General features: G+C 41.5%; 1 protein-coding gene across 4 annotated transcripts in view; it reads left to right on the forward strand.

The window, feature by feature from the left end:
• Positions 1-24,346, forward strand: part of SEMA5A (semaphorin 5A) — a 473,593-nt gene that overhangs the window by 168,968 nt on the left and 280,279 nt on the right. The gene's annotated exons all lie outside the window — the stretch shown is intronic.

A 24,346-nucleotide genomic window follows, 5' to 3' on the forward strand; every position in this document is an offset into this window, starting at 1 on the left:
AACCGGCTTCACTTGTGTTTTCTCCGCCCTGTTCCCTCTCTCTGCATTTAGCTCACCTTTTGCTTTATGGTCCATGCTTCTGTTCTCTGCCTAGCATTTTTTGACATAGCGGTATATCCTGGGGTCCCTTCCTTAGTCGTGCACTTTATGTCTTTCATTTTCACAGGCACATAGCTGTCCACTGTGTGATGAACCATAGTGTATTCAACAACTCCCTACTGAGAGATGTGTAGGTTATTTTCTGTGCTCTGTGGTCGTGGATGGTATTACAATGGGTAACGCCTCCTGCTAACATCTCTTAATCCCTTGCAAGGGTATCATTGGAAGAGATTCCTAGCATTGACATTGCTAGGCTAAAGGGTGAATGCACCTGTGTTTTTGCTAGATATTGCCCAACTCCCTTCCATGAATATCACGCCATATTGTGTTCTCATTGCCCTGGATACGAGGATCTATTTCCCACCAGCCTTTCCAGTGGAGCGCACCGTCAGGCTTTGGGATTAGGACTAATCCCATAGTTCTTAAGTGACATCTCAACCTAATTTTAATTTCTGTGAAAAATTTTTTAACTTGGAGCAAATATTCAATAAACATTTAACAGGTGCCTGTTACGAGGCATTGTCTGTGCTATATGTTGAGGATATAGAGCAAAAAATACAGTTCCCTTCAAGGGTTGAGAATATCTCTAAGAGTATAAAGCAAAAGGAACATTGCATTATAATCTGTTAAGGGTCTTAATGGGTATCTTTGGTGGGTGCTGTGGGAGCCCAGGAGAGGGGCATCTGAACCAGATAGCCCGGGCTTTGGGAGAGTGCTTAAAGATTTCCGGGTTGAGTCAACAGCAGAGCTGAGTCCCAAATGATTGTTAGAAGGTGTTTATGAATCTGATGAATGGAGAGGTGTCTCAGGAAGAGGAAAACAGCAGGTGCAGAAGCCCTCAAGTGAGGAAGGGAAACCTAGCGGGTCCTGGCCGGCGTTCTGTACAGGAAGCCATGAAATCTCAGTTGAGGTTATGGAAAGGAGGTGGAGGGAGATGAGGCTAAGTAGTTGGAGGGTTTCCATATTGTCGGGCATCTGAAGGCCCCTTAAGAAATTCCCCTTATCTGGATCGGCTCCCTGTTCAGGATGGCAAAACGCGGCAGGGAGAGCCCATCCTGAGGCTGCGGCCGTGATCAGAGGGAGCGGTCATGAGGACGTAAGCTCAGGGAGTGGTAGCAGAAATGTAGAGAATTAGGTGAATTCCAGGGGCACCTGGGTGGCTCAGTTGGTTAAGCATCCGACTTTGGCTCAGGTCACGATCTCGTGGTTCGTGAGTTCGAGCCCTGTGTCGGGCTCTGTGCTGACAGCTCAGAGCCTGGAGCCTGCTTCACATTCTGTGTCTCCCTCTCTCTCTGCCTCTACCTACTTGCGCTTTGTCTCTCTGTGCCTCTCAAGAATAAATAAAACGTTAAAAAAAAGAAGAATCAGGTGAATTCTAGAAATGTGAACAATGTGTTGATGATTTAATGGATGTGGGACAGGAAGAAGGAGGTACTGAGTATGATTTACAAGTTCTTGGCTGTTGATTCCATATGTAACGAAGAACAGGAATTTAAAATGATGATTTTATTTTTATTTGTTTATTTATTTATTTACTTACTTGTTTACGGTTTATGTATTTGGAGGGAGGGAGAGAGAGAGCGAGTGGTTGGGGGGGGCAGAGAGAGAGAGAGGGAGTGGATCCCAAGCATGCTCCACGCTATCAGCACAGAGCCTGAAGCAGGGCTCAAACCCACGAACCATGAGATCATGACCTGAGCCAGAGTCTGACACTTAACTGACTGAGCCCCGGTGCCCCTAAAATGATGATTTTAGATTGAGAAAACTGAGTTCCTACTGCCGTCAAATGGGTTGTCTAGTTGAGAGCAGGGCCTCAATGGATCCAAGAAAGGAGAGCTTTTCAAGAGGGAGGAGGCCATCTGAGTATCTGATGATGAAGAGTTCAAGGCAGATGTGGGCCAGAGGGCCGAGTGACAAAGTCCTCCTTGTTTGCCCAGAACCTTCCTGGGTGTAGCACTGAAAGTACGATCTATGTCTCGGCTTCCCAGGGCTCCTGTAACAAAATACCATAAGCCGGGTCGCTTCAAACAACAGAAATACCTTCTCTTACAGTTCTGGAGGCTAGAAGTAAAAAATCCTAAGGTGTCCGTAGACCATGCTTTCTCTGAGGGCTCTAGGCAAGAATCCTTCTTTGCCTCTTCTCAGCTTCTGGGAGTTGTCCACGATCCTTGGTGTTCCTAGGCCTGTGGACGCATCACTCGAGTCTCTGAGTCTCTACCCCGTGGCCTTCTCTTCATGGGGCTCTGTCATTTCGCCTGCTGCTCTTTTTACCAAGACACTAGTCACATGGGATTTAGGGCTTACCCTCACCCAGCATGATCTCATCTTTCTAAGTTATATCTGAAAAGACCCTATGTCCAAATAAGGTCACGTTCGCAGGTACTAAGGTTAGGGCTTCCACGTATCTTTTTGGGGAGCGCAATTCAACCTGTAATAAATGGCATTTATCAGAGCGGTTTCAGGACCATGCTGGGGGAGTAGGCCAAATGGTGATGGGCAGAGAAACAAATGTGAGGTGAAGAAGTAGATATAAAAGGAGACAGTTATTGACTCAGCCGCCAGGGACGTGAGAGCAGGGGACAGCTTTTAAGAGAGCATTGCTTAATCATCCTTAAGTGCTGATGGGGAAAAGCCAGGTGAAGGAAGAGGCTGAAGAGAGAGGGGGGAGAATTGATTAGACAGAGTCCCCAGGGCTGTGGGAGGAGATAGGATACTGGGCACAGGTGGGGGATCAGCTTACAGGAAGCCGACCCTACCTCTGGTGAGTCTGGAGGGAGGGAGTCTAGGGCACCCAGGATGCAGGAAAGTCGGGGGGTGGAGGGGAGGGGGTGTCTGAGGACCTCCGTCTCGGCTGAGAAGGAGTGAGCAGGCCATGTGCCAAGAGCACGGGAGCCTCAGGAAGGAAGTGCTTCTCTGAAGAAGGGGCAAGACTGTTGACCAAAACATACACCAGAGATTCCCTGGGGGATGTTAGGAGCCCCGCTAGTCCTTGAAATGGCTCATGTTACAGCCTAGCAGGTGGCCACTGCTGGGCTGCATGAACACTCTTGTGTAAGGTGCGACTCTGCTAGATCATTTAAGAAAGCGGGTGCAGCACTGATACCGCAGAAATACATGAAGGACTGGATAATGCGGGCTTTGAAAATCTTGATTTCTGCGTACACTTAAAATTTCATGATTTAATGTTCTTCTACTTCGGAGGCGCTCTGCACTCTGCACAAGAGGCTACTCATGAAGTAGACCAGATGCTACAGTAACGTCTTAATACAACTAAGCAAGTTTTATTGAAGCCTTGATTCGATTTACCTGGGTAGGCAGAAGATGCTGGCAGGATCTCGTTTTTCCCCATCCTAGGTGAAATATTGGCCACCATGGGCTTCCCTTGTCTAGCAGAGTTCATTGCTCAACACGCTCTAACAGCTTGCTGTGTTTGCAAGGTTACTCCCTTGACTGCATGTTCTGGAATATTTATCCTTGATTGTTCAGGAGCTGCTAAAACACTCTGACCCCTCGCAGACACACCGTTTACACTTATGTCCTTGTCATTTGCTTAAATGTCTGTTCCAATAAAGAGGGAAAAAATAGTGACCCTTCAAGACAGCATGTTTCTCAGCATGCTTACTGAGCCTCATAACCATCTCTGAAATGCGTTTTAAATGTTTAATGTCCACTTAAGGCAATAGTGCCATATTCTGCCTTTGTTTGTTTATTGATTAAAGTTTACCCAGCACGCTTGCTATTTAGAGTGTGCTCCATTTATAGGAATTGGTTTATGGGGAGCGATTTCACAGTATGCACAGAGGAAGACCACCAGTGGGGCGAGTCATGCCGCACTTAGGCTTTCTTTGCCTCGGAGCCTTGATATCATGACTAATCTGGAAGCCTTTCTTCACTGCCTTAGCTGGTAGTGCTCAGTGTTAGTGATTACTAAGATTCTTGCTGCCTGCCGAATCAGGCAAGGCATTGTTAATTGCACTCTCGGGCCCCTCAGATCTTCATCTCTGACTCCTTGGTGTTCCCGTTGAGTGTCCTCCTACTTACGGATTCACCGATTGGCTGGAGATTTGTTTTGGAACTTACGAAAGCGTTGTATGAATGCTTGATACTGGATTAGCAATGTTTGGCCCCAGGTCTTTGGAAGGGCATCTGAGGAAATCGAAATGGGGGTTCCAGCTTTGGCCAACCCTGGGACAGGACTGGGTGTGGCGTTGGCCTTTGAGTTTAAACAACTGTCTTTATCTCCACATGTAGTCTTAGGTGATTGAAGGGACCATGATTGAAAGGGTACAACATAGGATTTTGAACTTGGGTTCTGTTCTCATACCACAGAGTGAATACTTTTCACCTATCCTGTGTTGTTCTTTTGATTCGTATAAACGCATGTCATTGAATTTGTGTGTGTGTTAGAAGCATTGACTTGTGGCTGGCAATAAAAATATAAGACGTGCTTTGTAACTGTCTTCTTCTTCATGTTTAACGTACTGAGAATCCCGGCCACTTCCTACCTCTGAGAGGCTGTCTTTCTGCCAGTCTGTAAGGTGGCCATGTACACATTTCCTGTTGCCCCATTAGCCGCCATTCCTGCCTGTTGTCCTGCCAGTTACTTCCCTCTCCGTGGCTTCCTCACGTTTCCTGAGACCTCTGCATTGCTTGGTGTGCCACATGCTCCCTTGGGGCTGGGGATGGCATAACCTGGGCAGCCTCAGTTACCCTCCAAGGCACAAGGATGGGGATGCCAGAAGGGAGCCAAAGGATCATTTATGTGCCATGGCTCCATGTATCCTATGGCCCCAAGCACATCCCATGGCTCCGTACATGTCCCCTCACTCCTCGTCCCGCGGTGCTCCATTTTTTTTCCCTGGGTTTTGACATTCTGGGGTCTGAACCCTGGACAGTCGTGTGGTTGTTACGGCCCTGGCTGGATTGCACCTCTTCTCTAGGACTTAGGACCCTCATCACCACCAGAAGGGCTATAGTGGGTGATTTCTGTTTCCCAGAAGATTTTAGAGATTTCACAGTCTTTGAGTATATAAATCTTGATTGAAGCTGCCTCTAGTATTTCTCCCTGTTCATCTAGTCTCAGATCTGCCATTGGACCTTTATAAATCATCAGTGTGTGTGATTGTATGACAGTGGCCTACTTTCTCCGAGGAAGAATTAGGAGAATTCATTTTCATGAAAAATAGGTTGTGTGAAATTCATTTTAATATTTCCTTTTAATATTTTCATATGAATATCTGATTAAAGCTTAGGTACAGCTAGTCTCTGCTAACTGTTGAAATCTGCCTCGAATTCAATCCTCTTTGTAAAATGTAAAATTTACGTAAACCAAGTGTGATTCTTTTTGGTTTCCAAACAGGATATGAGTGATCCTCCTGTGGGTTTATTTGGGGAGGAAAAGTGTTGTTACGGATCCTTAAACGTTCTTTGTTCCATAAATAATTTGACTTTTGTTCTCATGCGTGTGACTGAATGGTTCATATAATGTACTGTCACAATCACACGGGCAAAATATTCCAACCTATTTGCAAGTGAAACAGCAGTGGTACAGGCGCTTTGCTTGTTTTGTGCATTAAAAGCTGCATTTGGGAATACAGTTTTTATTTGAAACTCTGTTGCCGGTTGTGCCATCTGAAAGATGGAATATTTAAAAAATACACAACTTGCCAACTCTCTAATGTAGGTATATCACGATCGTTCATGAGCGCACATACGTGTTAGAAGAAAACGCTGGGTAAAACCACTGTGCGTCACTCAGTGGGTGAATTTGTTCCAATGCCTACATCATACTTTTACGTCATTATTCAGCTTTGACTGACGAGACTGGAGATGGTCCCTGTTGTATGTATTATTTTTAAAAAGAATGATTAGACTCTGATGCAAATGATTTATTGAGTTTTCAGAATTGCTAATAATCTCCATATTATTTTTGTGTTCTAGGGCCACTAATGAAATAATCTATAAAACGGAACATTTATATTGTATCTCAAGATAAGATTTCAAGCTTTTGGATTGATTTGTCTAGGTGGGGAAATAGTTTTTTATTATTTTAAAGCTTCGGATGGAATACTCTATAAGTGGAGTAGGTCAATGTGATAGCATTAAAACTGGGAATAAGATTTTGTAAAGGCATAGTCAGGATTCTGATTCCAAGCAGTCATTTTATTTGGCCTCAAATGGTATGCTACTGTATTTTATTGATCTGTAAGCATATTCTAGTCTTTTTAAGCATTACATGGACAATTCATGTGTTCTCACACTGAAGGTAGATAAAAATCTAATCATTATTTTATTTTATTTTAATTTTATTAAAAAAATTTTTTTCGATGTTTATTTTTGAGACAGAAAGAGACAGAGACAGAGCATGAGCAGGGGAGGGGCAGAGAGAGAGGGAGACATAGAATCTGAAGCAGGCTCCAGGCTCCAAGCTGTCAGCACAGAGCCCGAGGCAGGACTTGAACTCATGAACCGTGAGATCATGACCTGAGCCGAAGTCAGATAGATGCTCAACTGACTGAGCCACCCAGGCGCCTCTATTTTATTTTATTTTATTTTATTTTATTTTATTTTATTTTATTTTATTTTATTTTATTTTATTTTATTTTATTTTTTAATGTTTATTTCTGAGAGTGGTGGAGAGGGGCAGACACATGAGCTTGAACTCATGAACCATGAGATCATGACCTGAGCTGAAATCAAGAGTCTGATGCTGAATGGACTGAGCCACCCAGGTGCCCCAAAATCTTATCCTTATTTTAAGTGTGAAGGAGGAGTTGAAGAGTAAATGTGGAGTGAATACAGTTTGGATTAGGTAGAAGTTTTCTTGGATTGGTTCTCCTGTCTTACTCTGACATCAAGGCCGGGTCAGCAACCATGGTTGCACTGGAGAGACGAAGCATTATGCCTACGCCAGCAGATAGCAGTGCTGAATTTTTCTGTTGCCCACATGACAAGGAAAAGACAACATCCAGGTTTCTAAATTTAGTTTGTTTACTCATTTAAAACATCACATTAACCTTCTATTTCCTGGAGCTTTCTTCGTGTTGAATAAAGAAGGTCCATGAATAGACCCTAGCTTTAGGAAGAGTTATTCCTTCATTTCTCCTTTCCTTTCCCATCCCCGACCTGTGATTCAGGGGTGGACTCAGCCTCGTCACCTGTGTTGCACCAGGCAGGACTCAGTCTCCCTCACAATCAAGAGCGTAGCGACGTTGTGTGCGTGTCGAAATGAAGACACTCCTCTAATCTGCTGTGCAGCAAAGTTGTGGTAAAGCTGTTTGATCATTGCCCCCTTGAAGCCACCTCTGGCTGCACGTCAGAAAGACCACAAACCCTATTAAGTAAAATCAATGAGGTGGGACCCCGACGCCGGGCTGGCAGTGGGTGCTCATGGTAGCTCCCAGACTAACGATCGATGATTGTCATTCTCCTTTGTATTTTTGATTTTTCTGCCCCTCAATTCCCTGGCGTTAGCACACAGTATTTTCGCTTCTGTTTGTTTGAAGATAAAAGCGGGGGTCCAGCCCGTCAATAATTTAATCTGTATTTACTGAGTACCTCTTATGGGCTGGTTTCAGTCATGGGGGTTACCCCAAGAAACACAACAGGTAGGAATCTTGGTGGGCACTGAGTTTACATTTTCTTAGGGGAGACAGACAGGAATAAGATGATAGAACGTGGAGTGAGTTACGTAATGATAAGGGCTGAGGAAAAATACGGGGTGAGCTGAATATGGGAGGGGTCTTGCCATTTCATCAAGGTAACCAGGTGTGCCTGACGGTCACCTGTCCTCTCTCAGATACACCCTTGCCCCCTTTATATTCTGCTCTGTGTGACTGGTCAGGGAGTCAGAAACCTCTCTCGGGCTCCCATGCCAGCTGGGCTTCTGTTGGGATGTGTGAATGGGAGGAGGCAGCAGAGGCTGGAGAGCAACGGGGAAGGTCACGTTCATGCCCCCAGCGGCCGAATGCAGCTGAGGGGTCAGGTGAGTCCACCCTGGTAGCAGGAAGTGCTTTTTGGCAATTTCCACTTGAGTCAGAGCTGCTGGACAAGGATGCTGCAGCGGATACAGGCTTATGGGCTCCGGCCCGACTCATTAGAGCTGCTCATCTCTGTGGGTCCCGTGTTCTTCCCTTTGTCTTTCCCAGGGCCCGATCCTTCATCCTTGGGCTTTTTCAGGTCTCTCACTATCTTTTCTTTCTTTTTTTTTTTTTTTAATGTTTATTTATTTTTGAGACAGAGAGAGACAGAGCATGAATGGGGGAGGGTCAGAGAGAGGGAGACACAGAATCTGAAGCAGGCTCCAGGCTCTGAGCTGTCAGCACAGAGCCCGACGCGGGGCTCGAACTCACGGACCACGAGATCATGACCTGAGCCGAAGTCAGCCGCTTAACAGACTGAGCCACCCAGGCGCCCCTCACTATCTTTTCTTAAAATCATTTTTAAATTTATTGTTTTATTTGAGAGAGAGAGAGAGTTGGGGAGAGGGCAGAGGGTGAGAGAGTGAGAATCGTAAGCAGATGCCAGGCTCAGCTCAGCTCAGAGCCTGATGTGGGGCTTGATCCTGTGACCCTGGGATCGTGACTGAGCCGAAATCAAGAGTCAGATACTCAACTGACTGAACCACCCAGATTGCCCAGGTCTCACATTATCTTTATAATAATTTGCCTGTGTTGAATTTTCTGTATTTGAGCTACCTAGAGTGGTTTCTGTTTTCCTGGAAGGATTATGACGCATATGAAAAAAAGCACTGAGTCTAGGCTTAAAGGAGGTGAGGGGCAAACCATGGGGATAACTGAGGAAAGAGTGTTCTAAGTAGAGACAAGAACAAGTGCAAAGGCCCTGAGGTGGGATCGTGCTCGGCAGGTTTGAGTAACAGCAGGGAGGCTAGAATGACCCACGGAGTGAATCTTGGAGGAGAGTAATGGAGGTGAGGTCAGAAGGATAACAGGGACCAGATCCTGTAGGGCCTTTAAGAATCTTGGCTTTTGTTTCGAGTACGATGGGAAGCCACTGGGAGATTTGTTGTAGAGGATTGATGTGATCTAACAGGGCTTTGAAGAATCATGCTGGCTGCCACTGCAGGTGGATGGGTGGGATGTAGGATTGGGAGACCGGTTTTGGGGCTGGTGAATAATCTAGGCTGGAGGTCATGGTGGCTTGGACAAGGGTGGTAGCAGCAGACACAAGGAGCAGTGGTTGTGTTCTGGATACAGCTTATTTTGGAAGTCAAGTCCAAGTAGTTCCTTTCAGATTGTGTACGTGCTGTTAAGAGAAAGTGAAAGGCAAGAGGGACTCTAAGCGTTTTGACTTGAGCAACTGACAGGGTGGAAGAGTGAGGGAGATGAGAAGAAGTATAAGACAGTCACCTTGGGAAGTAGTAATGCAGCTCAGTTTGGGGCACGCTAAGTTTGAGATGCTTCTTTGGCATTCAGGTGGAAATGTCAAATAGTTGCGTCCACAGGTCTGGGGTCCTGGGGAGCAGTCTTGACTGGAGGTAGACATTTGGGAGTTATTAACATATAGATATATTTAAATCTGTAAGTCTGGCTGAGGTCTGTAAGGGAAAGAGTATACATAGAAAAGGACAGGCGTAATGGGTGAGCCGTGGAGTAATTCAGTACACAGAGTTTGGAGAGATGAGACAACAAATAGGATGGAGAAGGAACATTCAGAAATGCCCTAGGAGTCAAGTGAACATAAAGTTCCTTTCACAGTGGCCTAGCAGGCTAAAAACTAGAGATTTGGCTCTGAACGTCAGAAAGCAGGAAGCCAATATTAACATTGTCAGGAGGGGAATCCTCAGGTGCCGAAGGGCCCCAGAATCTAAGCCTAGACTGGGGTCTACCTAAGCAGAATTACTTGGCAGATGGGTATCTGGCAAATACTCCAGATGACTGTGGGGCAAGCCACATAATTTGAATACGAGTATCCCTTGAATAGTGGCCAAAGAAAGAATTGCCCTAGTGACATTTAAGAGACAGTATTGTGTGAGGTTGCTACATATAAAAGGAGAAATCTCAGAAGTCAGTCTGGCCCTCTTAGTTGAGGTCAGTATTAGCCAGCTGTTGAGTAGAAAGAACAGTATCGTCAGGAGACCGGATTTTGGGTTTGTGTCCTGTAACTTAGTAATGGTATGATTTTGGGTAAGTTAGTAATTCTGTGCCTCCATTAGCACTTGAAAATATGGGGGCGATAATGCTACCTTTGTAGGATTATTGAGCAGGGGAAATGAGAGTTTGTGTGTGTTTGGGTGCATATGAAATTACAAAGACCTGTGATGTCAGCTGTCATTATATCTGACATTAAAATTACCTGTCTTTGAGCTTAAATGGAGTCATTTAGCACTCCTAACTATGAGCAAGTTTGAAAACTCTGAGGCACAGGAATTTGAGGAACTAGCAGTGATGAAGTGAACAAGAAATCTGAATATTTGGTCTTTGTGATTTTTTTTTTCTGGGTTTTAATGTTATTCACTGGATAATGCAAAGGTATGCTGACAGCTTCTCATTTGGGAGTCAAAGGGAACATTTCAAATCATTACATGAATGGTTCAAGTCAGATTTAAACATATTCTGAGTTTCTAAAAAATGGACTAGAATAATATAAGTACAATTCAGTAAAATTTAGAACTTATTTGCATGCTTTTATTTCTTAATTTCAAAGGGTCAGCCCTACTTTTAAAAAGTGTATCTACAAAGACAAAGCCCCAGCATGGCATAAGCCCTCCATTTCATAGTGGGGAAACAAAAGACTAGATGATAAACTCATGAATCAATGTATAAATCTGAAATCCAGATTAATTAGTTTGGGGACTAAAAATGCAAACCAGAGCAAAATATATGAATGTGTGACTTCTTCTTTCATGTTAGAGTATTTAACCATAACATCTAATACTAACTTTAGAAATTGTACACAGATTGTCAGAGAGCTTCTGTAATATGTATTTCTTGTTTGACCAAGATTTGATAAACAGACGATTTTTATTTTTAGATGAAAAATGATATTTAGGCTTTTATCAATTAGCCATGATGGAAATATGGGATTTGATTTACCCTCTTGCTTTCAGCAAGAAAACCAGACAAAATATTAGAAACTACATTTTTTCAGACAATGGACAATAGGCAGAGGGCAGAGCAAGATTGTAATTACTTAGACAAAGGAAACAGATGAGTCCCGTGATAGCCTCAGCTTACTGTAAGTAGTTTCCAAGGCAAAGTGCTGTGGTGGGGAATCAAAATATAGATCAGCATAAATCGTGTCTCAGTACATTTAAAACAATTGAAATCATGCCTATGTGATTTTGAGCACATAAGAATCAAACTAAAAATCAAACAGAATGATATGTGGAAAATTATGTTGGATTTAAGCAATATAATTCTAAGTCTCTAAGTCTTTGACTCAAAGATCAAAGAATAAATCAAGAGGGAAATTCTAAAATATTTTCATGTGATTGAGTGATGACAAAAGCACACCTTATCTAAATTTGTGGGGTGCAGCTAAAACAGAGCTTAGGGGGGATTTATACATTGTTTGCTTATATTAGAGATAGAGGAAGATCTGTTATCAATGATTTTGAGATCTTAGGGAAGTAAACAGGAGGAAGAAGAAAATGAAGATAAGAGCATAAATCAGTTAAGTGGAAAATTATAATGAAGATCAGTTAAACTAAAAGCTAATACTTTGAAAGATCAACAAAATCAATAAATCTCTAACCAGATTGGTTAGGAACAAGAGAGAAGACATATTTGTCAGTGTTAGGAATGAATGAGGAGACAGCTCTACAGAGCCTACAGACATAAAAGAGGATAGTAATAGAAAACAGTGAACAAGTTTATGCCAGTAAACTTGATAACTTAGATGAAATGGGCAAATACTTTGAAGATTCAGTCTTTCCAAGTTCACTCTAGAAGAAACAGATAACCTGCATAATTCAATATCCATTAAAGGAATTAAATTTATAGTTAAAAATCTTACAACAAAGAAAACTTCAAACCCAGGTGGCTTCAGTAGTGAATTTTGACAAATATTTAAGGGAAAGAAGAAAAGACACTCACAGGATGGTATGCTTTTCAGCTTTTTAAAGAAGTCATCATTACTCTTTTACCAAAACCAGACAAGACATTACAAAATATAAAACTACAGATTAATATCTCTCACAAATGTAGGTGCAAAAATCCTTTATAACATTTTAGCAGTTGAATCTGGTAGTTTGTAAAAAGGATAATATAGCATATCCAAGTGGGTTTTATCCCCTAAATGCAAGATTAAGTGGGATTTCTAAGGTTTAACACTTGAAAATCAGTGTAAATCAATATATTGACTAAGTTAAAAAAAAAACTATCTCAATAGATGTAGAAGAATCATTTGATAAAGTTTAACACGTGTTCATGGTAAAAACTCAGAGTAGAAGGTATTGCTATAACCTGACAAAAGGCAGCTTAAAAAATATGTAAATATAACATGATACTTAACGGGAAAAGGCTGAATCCTTTCTCCACAAGGATGTTTACTCTTTTCCGTTTTAGTGCTTTTAGTTACCACTGTACTAACCACTGTGGAAGGTAATAATAGATAAATACCATATTACAATAAAAGTAATGTAAACAAATGACATACAGATTAGAAAGGAAGAATTTAAGTTGATTTCTTTTTTTCTTTTTCTTTTTTGCAAATTAGATTATCTATGTGGAACATCCTAATTAAAATGTTAAAAAGAACTATTAGAACAAATAAGTGAACTCATGATTTTAAGATATATAGTGATTTAAAAATTTTTCAATTGCATTGTGATACACTATCAACTAATAATTAGAAATTGAAATTAAGTTTTGTCATTTATAGTAGCATCTTAAATATGAAATAAGGATGCATTTAACTAAATATATGCAGGAGGCAAAATTGAAAGCTACAGAACATTAATGAGAAAATTAAAAAGGCCTAAACAAATGGAGATAAATATTCATCATTCAGAAATTCAGTGTTGTTAAGATATCAATTCAGCTATGCTATATGCATTGCAATCTATAAGTTCATGCAAATTTAATCAAAATCTTAATTGTTCTTTTATTGTGTAAATCAAAAAATAGTTTAAAACTTAGATGGAAACAAAGAATTTAGAGAAGCTGAAACAGTTTTGAGAAAAAAAATAACAATGTTGGAAGGCTGACAATACCTAAATTCAAGACAGTGTGGTGTTTGCACAAGGATAAACATATACATCAATGTAACAGAAAGCAAAGACCAGAAATAGATATACATATATATTGTCAGTTAATTTTCGACAAAGTAGCTATGGTAATTTAATGATGAAATGATAGTTCTTTCAACAAACGTTGCTGGAAAAAATTAGATACCTCATATGCAAAGATTAGCTGAAATGGATCATTGACCTAAAATTCAGAGCTATAATTATAAAATTTCTAGAAGGAAATTTATGAAGAAAAATTTCTGAGGGACACCTGGGTGGCTTAGTTGGTTGAATGTCCCACTGTTGATTTTGGCTCGGGTCATGATCCCAGGGTCATGGGATCAAGCACTGCGTTGGGCTCCAAGCTGAGTGTGGAGCCTGCCTGCTTAACATTCTCTCTCTCTGTCTCTCTCTCTCTCTCTCTCTCTCTGTCTCTCTCCTCACACACACTCAGCCCCTTCCCCTCTGTCACATGCATGTGCACACACGTTCTCTATATCCCTCTAAAGGGATATAGGGGATCTTTTTTCTAAAGAAAAAAAAATTCTAAGACCTTGAATTAGGCAAGGGTTTATTAGGATAGAAAAAGGACAAAAAGCACGTATGTTTAAAAAAAATAAATTAGACCACATCAAATTTAAAAATACTTGCTCTTCAGAGATACGCTTGAGAATACGGTAAAGCAAGCCAGATGTCATGTGGAAATACTTACCAAACGTGTATCCAGTAATGGTCTTGTGTCCAGCACATATAAGGAAACTTCCAATCTAATAGGAAAATAATCCGAAATTTAAAAAACGGCCTAGAGATTTAGACAATTCGAAAAATACTAACGACAGCCACGGTGTGGTACCTCTACGCACGCCACAGAGTGGCTGCAACTCAAAGACTGATAGTGCCAAGCATTGGCGAAGATTTGGTAGAGCCTGACCTCTTATACTTGGCTGTTGATAATACAAGAGGGTGAAGCCACTTTGGAAAACAGAGTTTCTTCAAAAGTTCAACATACACTTACCACGAATCCCAGCAAACCTGCCTGTAGGTATTTGCCCAAAGGTAATGAAGGGCTGAATAATGTCTACAGAAAGATTTGGACGCAAAGCTTCGTAACTGCTCCATTCTTACTAGCCATGACTTGAAAACCACCCAAAGGTCTATCTGTGGGAGTGGACAAAATGGTTATGTGACATAGATACTACTGGGCAATAAAAAGAAACAAAATACTGGTGGAGACCATGGATGAATCTCGGAAGTATTATGCTAAGTGAAAGATGCCAGATCCAAAAACTACGTATTCTGTGTTAGCTCAGTGTATGACATTCTATGGAAGATAAAACTAAATTAACAGAATATTTACTAATGGGTGCCTGGCACAAGGCAGGCGAAAGAATTCACTGCAAGCGTTTCTGAGAAAACCTGTGAGCTGGTGCAGGTATTTTCTATGATGGCGACAGAGTTCATACATTTGTTTAAAGTCGTTGAGTTTGAATGAGTAAATTTATTGTGTCTCAATTATACCTCAGTGAAGCTGATTTAAAAAAAAAAATAAGTTCCAACTCTAATGGAGAAGCACAGACGGGTCAAGAATGTAGGGTTTCGTAATCCAACTGCTTAAGAAATAGCTTGAGTTTGTCAAAACGGTGCTTAGCACGAAGGCCAAACTTTATGTGACAACTTTACAATGAGAAAGATAATTATGAATGATATATTCTGCAACATTTAATAAAATGTATGTATGTATATGTGTCTGTGCATCAGCAAAGGTACTTAAAATTCAAGCCAAGGTATTCATGTCTTCAATGAAAAACTGACTACGTAAACTGTTTAATCAGTAAAGTTTGTTTCACCAAAGTTATATTAAGAGATAAGAGCCCTACAGTCCAGGTCAACCTGATAGAAGACGAGTAATACACATAGAAAGCTTCTTTTTCAAATAGTATTTCGCTCAATGGTAATCTTTGGAGGAAAATATTTTTGACTCGTGTGTGCTTTGAGAAGATGCCATCGTATCTGGAAATTGCTGATTTGTAGGTAACGTCTTAATTTAAGAGATAGAACACTTCTTGGGATTGGCAGCCATTAAAACCATATAGAGAAGAAACAAGAGAGGCATACATTTAGTACTTTGGGTTGTAATACAAGCATGCAGCTCTTTATTTTCCTTTTGAAGGCTGATTTTCTATACGCGGTCATTTGCTTTTTCCCACTTCTACAATAAGAAATGGGGTAATAAGAGGACCCGCTAATATAAAGCAGCTCTGTGCAATAGAATTTTCTGTGATGACAGAAATGCTTCTATTCTGGGCTGGCAAATATGGTAGCCCTTAGCCATCTGTGGAGCTGTTGAGGACTGAAATGTTACTAGTGTAACTGAAGTGATGGGTTTTTAATTTCACCCAATTTAAATTTAAATTTACTTAATGAGTTAAAATTAAAACACAAATAGTCATCTGTTGGTGGTGACTACCATGTCAGATAGTGATGTTTGGACCTGTGGCCTTTAGTACTGTATAACAACTGTAGGTGTAGGCTGTTGATCCTGTGTTTATTCAAAGGCTCTTGTGTCTTGACATCCTATCTGAGTCGGTTTTTTGGAAAGGGTCATGGTTCATGTTTTAAGAAAACTGGACCGAGAAGAGGAAAACTGTATAGTTGTTATACTTCTGCTATCAGCTACTTCTCTGATGTAAAAGGAATCTCCTGGTGTCTTTCATTTTTGGTCTCCATTTCTTTAAGTGAAAAATGAGTGTATTGGGCTATTACGTCAAAGACATTGCCACACTCATAACTCTTTAAACTAGGATAATTGGGGAGGCCAAGGGGCCTTTGGGACATCGTTTATCTCTTCAAGAAAACTCCCTCCTGTCTTAATCCCCAAACCATAACACAGTAGAATTCTGTATTGCAAGAACTAAATAGAAATTGAGATTTCTATTGGCATTGTTGACATTGAGAGCATTTTTATCACGAATGTGTAGTGGGAAACATTAATAAATTTTATGTGAGGAATGGTTTGACCTTTCATTTTCATACATTTCCACAATTAATTGATACATAAAAAGGTTAGATTCATATTCCACTAGATTTAGCAGGTGTTTTTGCTACCTAGAAGCAAATAATTCAGAGGTGAAATGTTAATATACATTTTAAGTCATCAATGCAGTGAAGTTTAGAAACTCTTACTCTGAAAGCTGTGTATTAAGCTTACAACATCAATTAGAAACATCTTGGCTGCAAGCAACAGATAACCGACCTAATAGTGGTTTAAACTGCAAGGCTGTTTATTGTTGCCCAACAAGAAGTACAGAAGCAGGCAGTCCAGACTGGCTCAGAAGCTCCCCAGTGTCAGCAAAGACCTGGGCTCCATCATTTTCCTCCGTCAATCTCCTGGAGTTGGCTTTTGCTTTTTTTTTTTTTTAATTTTTTTTTCGTGTTTATTTATTTCTGAGACAGAGAGAGACAGAGCATGAGCCGGGGAGGGGCAGAGAGAGAGGGAGACACAGAATCCGAAGCGGGCTCCAGGCTCTGAGCCGTCAGCACAGAGCCCGACTCGGGGCTCAGACTCACTAGCCGTGAGATCATGACCTGGGCAGAAGCCGGTGGCTCAACCTACTGAGCCACCCAGGTGCCCCATTGTTTTTATGCAGCTGGAAGCACTCAGAGTCAGGCAGCACGGGCACCTGGGTGGCTCAGTTGTTTAAGCGTCTGACTAGATTTTGGCTCAGGTCATGGTCTCACGGTTCATGAGATCAAGCCTCACGTTGGGCTCTGCGCTGACAGTGTGGAGCCTGCTTGGGATTCTGGCTCTCCCTCCCTCTCTGCTCCTCCTCCACTCGCTCCTGCATGCTCGCTCTCTCTCTCTCTCTCTCTCTCAATAAGTAAGTAAATAAATAAATATTTAAAAAAAATTCGGCAGCAGTGGGAGTCAGGCAGGAGAGCCAACCTCTTTGCTCATGTGTTTCATGTCCGAAATCAACTACCAAAGCAAGATCTCCCCTGGAAACCTTGTGCAGAATTGTTTACATGTAAGTGGTCAGAGCTGTGTCACATGCCTCCCCCAGGCACAAGGGGAAAGGAAGTGTCCTGCAAATGACAATGGGAAAAATCATGATTTAATCCCTGAGTCCATTAGGTGTGGTAACAGGGGTGAGGCGAGGAACTCACCTTGGATGCAATTTTAAGAGGTACAAAAAGTCAGTAATGAAGATAAAAAATAAGAGGTAGGGGTGTGTGTGTGTGTGTGTGTGTGTGTGTGTGTGTGTGTGTGAGAGAGAGAGAGAGAGAGAGAGAGAGAGAGAGTATATATACACACACAGTAAAACCTTGGTTTGCAAACATGATTTTCATTCGGAACTATGCTTGTAATCCAAAGCACTTGCATGTCAGAGCGAATTTCCCCACAAAAAATAATGGAAACTCAGATGATTCGTTCTACAACCCAAAAATATTCGTATGAAAATGGTTACAATACTGGAATATAATACAGAATAATAAAGAAAATACAAAATATAAAGAAAAATAAATTACCTGAACTCACTTTTGAAAATTTTCATGGCTCATGTGAGGGGGACAAGAGAGAGGAGGGTTATTGTGTAGGACGACTTTCACTCTCACTAACAGAATCACTGCTATCTATTGGCTCAATGGAATTTTTTTCTGCGTGGGGGCCGTTGTATACACTCGCATGGCTGTTGACTGCAGTGGAGTATTAAAAAACCCTTGTTGGTGCACCTGGGTGGCTCGGTCAGTTAAGTTTCCAACTTCAGCTCAGGTCAAGATCTCACAGCATCGGAGTTCGAGCCCCGTGTCAGGCTCTGTGCTGACAGCTCGGAGCCTGGAGCCTGTTTCGATTTGTGTCTTCATCTCTCTCTGCCCCTCCCCTGTTCGTGTTCTGTCTCTCTCTCTCTCTCTCTCTCTCTCTCAAAAATAAATAAACATTAAAAAAATTTAGAAAAACTCATTATATGCTGTATTTAATATAACTGGAATTAAGGCAGCAGAGGAAAGGGTCTACATCTGCAGGCATCCTGACCTAGAATGAAGCAAAACATTCCTAAGCTTACTCTTGGATCGAAAAGCAAAGGACTGTCCGTAGGTGCTTTGAAGTGACAAAAAGGACACCAGTGCCAGTTGTGGGCACCTTCCAGTGTTCTTAATCACTGATTTCTGCCAAACACCATGGCCTGAGACCGAGCATCCAAGGATGAGAGATGATCACCCACAATCCCACAATGATAGAGTGAGAGAGCGAGAGCGAGAGCGAGAGAGAGAGAACCATTGGCTCAGTTGTGAACGTGTGACGTTTGGCATCATGTACTACTTGTATTGCAAGGCATGGCTCATTTATCAAGTTAAAATTTATTAGAAACGTTTGCCCGTCTTCTGGAACACTCGCAGAACAAGTTACTCGCAATCCAGTATGCATGTATGTATATATACGCTATGTATATGTATATAATGCAATATTTAAAAAGAATACACATTAATGACAAAAAATATCTAGGATGAACAAACTCTCCAGATTATAAATTAAAACGGGTTTCCTACTTTCCTCCTGAACCCTATTGGGGCTCCACTGTCATAATTTCAAATGTGGATAGTTTGTTCATCACGGATTTTTTTGCATTACTTTAGACTGCCAAAAATACTGGATTAAAATATTATATCACTGAACTTTTTTTTGCTGCCCTCTTAAATTTTACGCTGTATGTGAGACCTCACTGCGTCCCAGCCCTTCCTGTTTAACCAAATTGGGTTCTGTTAGCAAGGAAGAAATAAAAAGCAGCTAACCTTGTCTGCACAGCTGTGTAATTGGTTCTGGTGTGACTGCCCCATGAATATTCATAAATGTATGTTCTTATATATGCTTCATGGAATATGTCCCTCTTTTTATATTTTAAAGTCCTGCTTGATAAACAGAGCGTATACTCTATCTCGTGCTTCATTCACACAGGGCATCTTTCTGAATAATGAGGACTCCTTACATTTTTGATTAAATAACTAACTCGGTAGTCTATTGATAAGAAACAGAAAACTTACCCCGAGCAGATTGTGCCCAACCAAATCTGAGATACCATGGAGAAGAGCAAGCATTTCTCATTTTTGTATTTTCTCATATTTAAAAAAAAAACATTGTTGAATAGCTTGAAATGTAAACATGATTCATGAGAGGCTGGGAGAGTAGAAAGATCTCTGGGTGTTTTCTCGTGTCTCTTGAAATGGACAATGGGAATTTGACTCTTCGAGAATGACTAAGCATGTTGTCAAAGGACTCCTGTAATATTGTGGAAATTATCATTATGTAATATGAAAACTGGTACAAAAGAACTCATCCTTCCTTTAATTTTAATCTCTATCTTTGGTCTGATTAACTGCTAGTTGATGTTGAGAAGCTGTTTATTTGAAACCTCTTAAGCCTTTTTTCCTAAGGGGCATGATTAAAAACAAGCCAACTCTCACTGGGAATGCTTTAAAATTCTATCAGGCTGTTCTTGTGAATATAAGTAATTCTCCTGCAGTGAAAATTTCTTATGAAAAAAATTCATCTAGACCTGTGAAGCCTGACTGATATAGATATGTAGTAGGAATTTCATGCAAGGCTATAAAATAAGTTTGTATTAAGGGCCAAATGTATTATTCACACCATTTATAAGATATAAATTCTTCAATCTCAAAAGTGTCTGCACAGAATTGTTCAATGTCTTGTCTGATTTAATTCAGCTTTTGAAAGCTCTTGAGAGCAATGTTTGGAATTTAGGGGATAAAAAGGGAAGAACATATGGAAATAATAAATTTACATAGTTGGTTGTTAAAGATGCCTGCTATGAGCAAATTTAACGTGCACAGCAGTGATAGAAAAAGTGAGAAGGTTATACCGAACTTTGCACGTGTTTATCATTACTGTTCTTATTTAAGACTTTCCCTTACCCCTGAGCCAAACCTGAGCACCCAGTATTTTTTTTAAAAAATTTTAATGTTTATGTATTTTTGAGACAGAGAGAGAACATGAGCCAGGGAGGGGCAGAGAGAGGGGGAGACACAGAATCGGAAGCAGGCTCCAGGCTCCGAGCTGTCAGCACGGAGCCCAATGTGGGGCTCAAACTCCCAAACCGTGAGATCGTGACCTAAGCTGAAGTCAGACGCTTAACCGACTGAGCCACCCAGGCGCCCCAAGCACCCAGTATTTTTAAGCAACTTTTTTTTTTTAAGCAACCAATGAGATACTGTTTCTCCTTGCCGTGTTCTGCCTCACCTCCTGACTACCTCTATATACCCCAGTTTTCCTGGCTCCTGAGATGCCTTTTGATTCTATGTTATTTTTTGATTCAGTCATCCCCCTGCATGAACTAAAGATTGTGTTTGTTGCAAGCAAACGGCGACCCTTTGTAGGTCTACATCTCTTGGCCAGAACCAGGTAACCCCTCTTGGCGTGGGGGTGGGAGACGGGGGTGTGATAGCTGGGTGATATTCCGTCGGCGCTATGTTTTATACTTCTCAAATGCTCTGGGTTTCCTCTGCCTCCCTACCTGTGTGAAACTTCAGTTGATGTTGCCAAGAATTTCGCACTCCAAGTGAGAGAAGAATATCTCCCAAAGGATGTGTAATTCTATTATGGAGCAATAGCTCTTTCTCTGACTTCAAGCCAAGCAAAAATATTTGCTGGTGCTGGAGCTACTCTCCAGCGAGTCCAGCCACGTGACCTTCTAGAACTTCTCTCATCCCAGCAATTTGCTCTTGACCTTTTCCTGCCCTACCATGTAATTGTGACCTCCCTCTCCTACTGTGGTAGGTGAGGGTAGCAACCCTATTTTTAAGTGCAGATTCAGCACGCAACCACATCTGTCCTTACTGCTCTGTTTGTTTTTTTCATCTGTGGCACATGAACGGACCACTGTGCATGGATGGGACAGCAACCATTTCCAGAAGGGGTAAGACAGAAGAGCTTGTATCAGCACTTTGCAATGATTTCCTGTGTGCTGTATTTGTTCATGTGTAGATCGGAAAGGACTTACGCCTTTTGTAGTCTGAGACCAAACTCCTTTGGCCACATAACCACGCAAAACGCTGCCTGAAGAACCTAATGTGATTATAAGATCTCACGGAAAGTCCTTCTCTAATGAAGTGTACTATGGAGTCCCCAAATCTTTCATTAGTGGGGTTTCCTAACCATGTTAAAATAAATACACGTGCAAAATAAAAAGATGAGATGCATTCACAGATACCATGCCTAGATGACCAGGCGTCACGGAGAAAGCTGCCGAGCCCTCCCCAGTGAGCCAGGTGAGGTGAAGAATGCTTTCTGGACAGCTCATCATCTCTCCTGTAAGCATTTACAGATGGTTTTGCACATAAAAATTAAGATGAGAGTTGGAGACTAAAGAGTTTCTGTTTCAACCTCAGCTCAAAACCACCGAGATTGCCTCTCATTTGGTATTCTGCTAGCATGGAGCCTTAGTAACGAGATTAGGTAGTGTGTGGGCTGGACCCCAAAGCTATGGGGCGCGTAGAACAACTGTGTGTTCGCTTGGGCTTTTATGTTCTTTCTCTTTGGACCTAATTAATGGTTAAACGACCTTAGTCGTTTAAATTCTATTTTAAAACGTCAGATGTTAAGTAGAAAGTAGGACTTAAAAATTATATATCTCTCCCCTGAAGATTTAAAGTGTTAATATTTATCAACACGAAAATGTTGGGATAGCATTCGGACCAATTGTGTGTGTTCATTGGGGGTAGTATTCCTAGTTACCGAGGAAGTGATACGAAAACAAAAAAGACAGTTCTTATCAAAGATTTTCAGCAAAAGAGTGGACTGAGTTGATGGGAGAAACCCCCCGCCATCATATAATGGCATTAAAAATACAAAGCTGCCCCAAAAGCGAGAAAGGAAGAGGCCCAGGGGGACAGGTATCAAAAAGAGGAGCCAGGTCTGGAATCCAGGTGGACATGCCTGAGGTTGGGAGACGTGAGTGTTGGGAACCGATGAGCCGGGAGAGCCAAAGCTCAGCTTCCTGTATAAAGCTGCAAGTCACAGTGAGCTGTCCTACCTGTGGAATGAAGTCCGAGGGAAGTACTTATCAGCTCCCTCGGAAGAGGGAAGGCTGGCCACGGGTGGAAACAGACTCTTGAAGGAGAGATTGGAACACCGAGCCTGCTCTATGGTCTCTCATAAGGGATCGAAATAGGTACTGTTCTTCCAAGAGAGGAGCCCCAAACAAAGAAATTGACGATGGGCTCCTAAACGCCAAACCTCTAACTCTGAGAGGGCCTCCGGGTTCTACTGTCTTGCAGTGCCTCATGGTTCCTGGGTCATGGGTTCTTGCAGGAATAACTTTTGCTGAAGATGAGTTCAGAGTCAAAGATACATACCGATGAGATGATGGGTGGCCCTAGGAGTCCACAGACAAAATGAAAGCATAATTTAAGCCCCTATATCCATATAATAGGCCAACCCCCAACAGATTATGTTTTTTTAATTTTTTAAAAGTTTATTTATTTATTTTGAGAGAGAGAAAGAGAGAGCGTGGGAGGGAAAGAGAGAGAGGCTGAGAGAGAATCCCAAGCAGGCTCTGCATGGTCAATACAGAGCCCCATGTGGAGCTCAAACCCATGGAGCTTTGGGATCATGACCTGAGCCAAAACCCAGAGTCAGACGATTCACTGTCTGAGCCACCCAGATGCCCCATCCCCCCTCGCCCTCAGCAGATTTGAAAGTGTATAGGAGATACACAAGTAAAATTGATATCACCAAAGCAAGAAGCCATAGGATAGATGAGACGGAGAACACGTGTCGCGAAAAGAGTATTATGAGTTGGGAAAAAAAAATCTGAAGAAATCCGTGTGAAAGTAGTGTATAGAGAAGACTAGATTAATTCCTATTTGAATTCGGAGTAAGAAATTAATTTAAGTATTCATCTAGCATTCATAACGTGTGAGAAATAAATGGTTCAGTCTTATAGCACAGAAAAAAACGGAGGTTGATAGTTTTCCCTCCTTTCTCTGTTAGAAGAACCATATATCCTTTTATTTTGAAGGAGCCAAGTATATGATCCTGCATGGCCTTGTGTTTCTAGAGGGTGAGCTTTCTGTTTTATTCCTTGTTGTACCCAAAACATGGGCTTTAGAGACGTCGGCAGAGAGAATGTCTTCCTATTGAATCCACTACTTTCAAAGAACTTACGATCCCCAATAGGAATGAAGATGACAGAAATTAAGCATTTAAAGATAAATCATAGGGGGTGCCTGGGTGGCTCAGTCGGTTAAGCGTCCGACTTCAGCTCAGGTCACGATCTCGCGGTTCGTGAGTTCGAGCCCCGCGTCGGGCTCTGGGCTGATGGCTCAGAGCCTGGAGCCTGCTTCCGATTCTGTGTCTCCCTCTCTCTCTGCCCCTCCCCCGTTCATGCTCTGTCTCTCTCTGTCCCAAAAATAAATAAACGTTAAAAAAAAATAAAGATAAATCATAGATTGAGAGAGAAAATTGAAAAATAAAGAGTGTTCATCACTTGTGCTTTTTCTCTCCATTGCCTTTTGGCTCCTAGAGTTCTAGTTTTCCTGCATGAATACATGGATAAAAATAGGTGCCTTCAGGGCTTTTTCAGAGATCCAGGAATGTATATATAAAATAACCGCCTTGTTGCCTAGCTTAGTACTTCGAATATTGTGTGCAGTCAATACATAGAGCATCAACAGTGTTATCATTTTCATTGCAGTTTTATTATTTGTATTACCATGTGAGATAAAATTCCTCAAGAGCGTCTGCTAAAGCTTCCTTTTTTTTTTTTGTTTTTTTTTTTTTGTAGCTGTGGTCTTGTTATAAAAAGCTTGGTATGGGACATAATAAAAATTTTGTTTGGAGGAATACTATTGAGAGAGTTCCTTATTGGGTCTCTAGCACTTAATCTAGCCTCTCGTTGTAGTCGCCTTTATTTTATTAATAGATGTATTTTGAGAAACACCTTTACTGATTTTTTGATTATTAAAATGTTGTCACTTTTGAAATATATTCAATCTGTCAAGCTTCTTAAGATCTTGCTTGCTGGACTCTTATCAGGGTTGCTAACA

The sequence above is a fragment of the Panthera tigris genome, chromosome A1, assembly GCF_018350195.1.
Source record: "Panthera tigris isolate Pti1 chromosome A1, P.tigris_Pti1_mat1.1, whole genome shotgun sequence".
Classification (NCBI taxonomy): domain Eukaryota; kingdom Metazoa; phylum Chordata; class Mammalia; order Carnivora; family Felidae; genus Panthera; species Panthera tigris.